Raw genomic sequence first — 421 nt, forward strand, 5'->3', positions numbered from 1 at the left:
CTAGCCTGTTTGTCGGGACCTTTCAAAGGACTCTGAAGGGCGCCGGGGTGATTAATTCCTTTTTAAGGACAGCAGCGCAGTGAATATGCAAATCGTGGCAGCAACAAGCTTCTTCCCTTTCCGGAGTGCCCGCAGGCTCCTCCCGGTCCCTGCCGTCGCCTAGCGAGCGGGGCTGGGGCTCGCACGGTCCCCGCAGTGCCCCGAGACAAGCCACCTAGGCTCGGCCCAGCGTCCCGGAGCGCCACCGCGGGCTCCCACCGCCCCACCCCACCCCACCCCCGGCGCGCGTCTCGAGCCCCGCCCGCGCGCCCGGCAGGAAAGGGCGGGCCCGCGCTGCGGCCCACGCTCGCTCCCGCCCTCGGACTCCGGGCCGGGATCGCGCGCGCCCGACGCCGCAAGCGAGCGGCACGAGCGCGCGCCC

This window comes from Callithrix jacchus, chromosome 4, assembly GCF_049354715.1.
Source record: "Callithrix jacchus isolate 240 chromosome 4, calJac240_pri, whole genome shotgun sequence".
Classification (NCBI taxonomy): domain Eukaryota; kingdom Metazoa; phylum Chordata; class Mammalia; order Primates; family Cebidae; genus Callithrix; species Callithrix jacchus.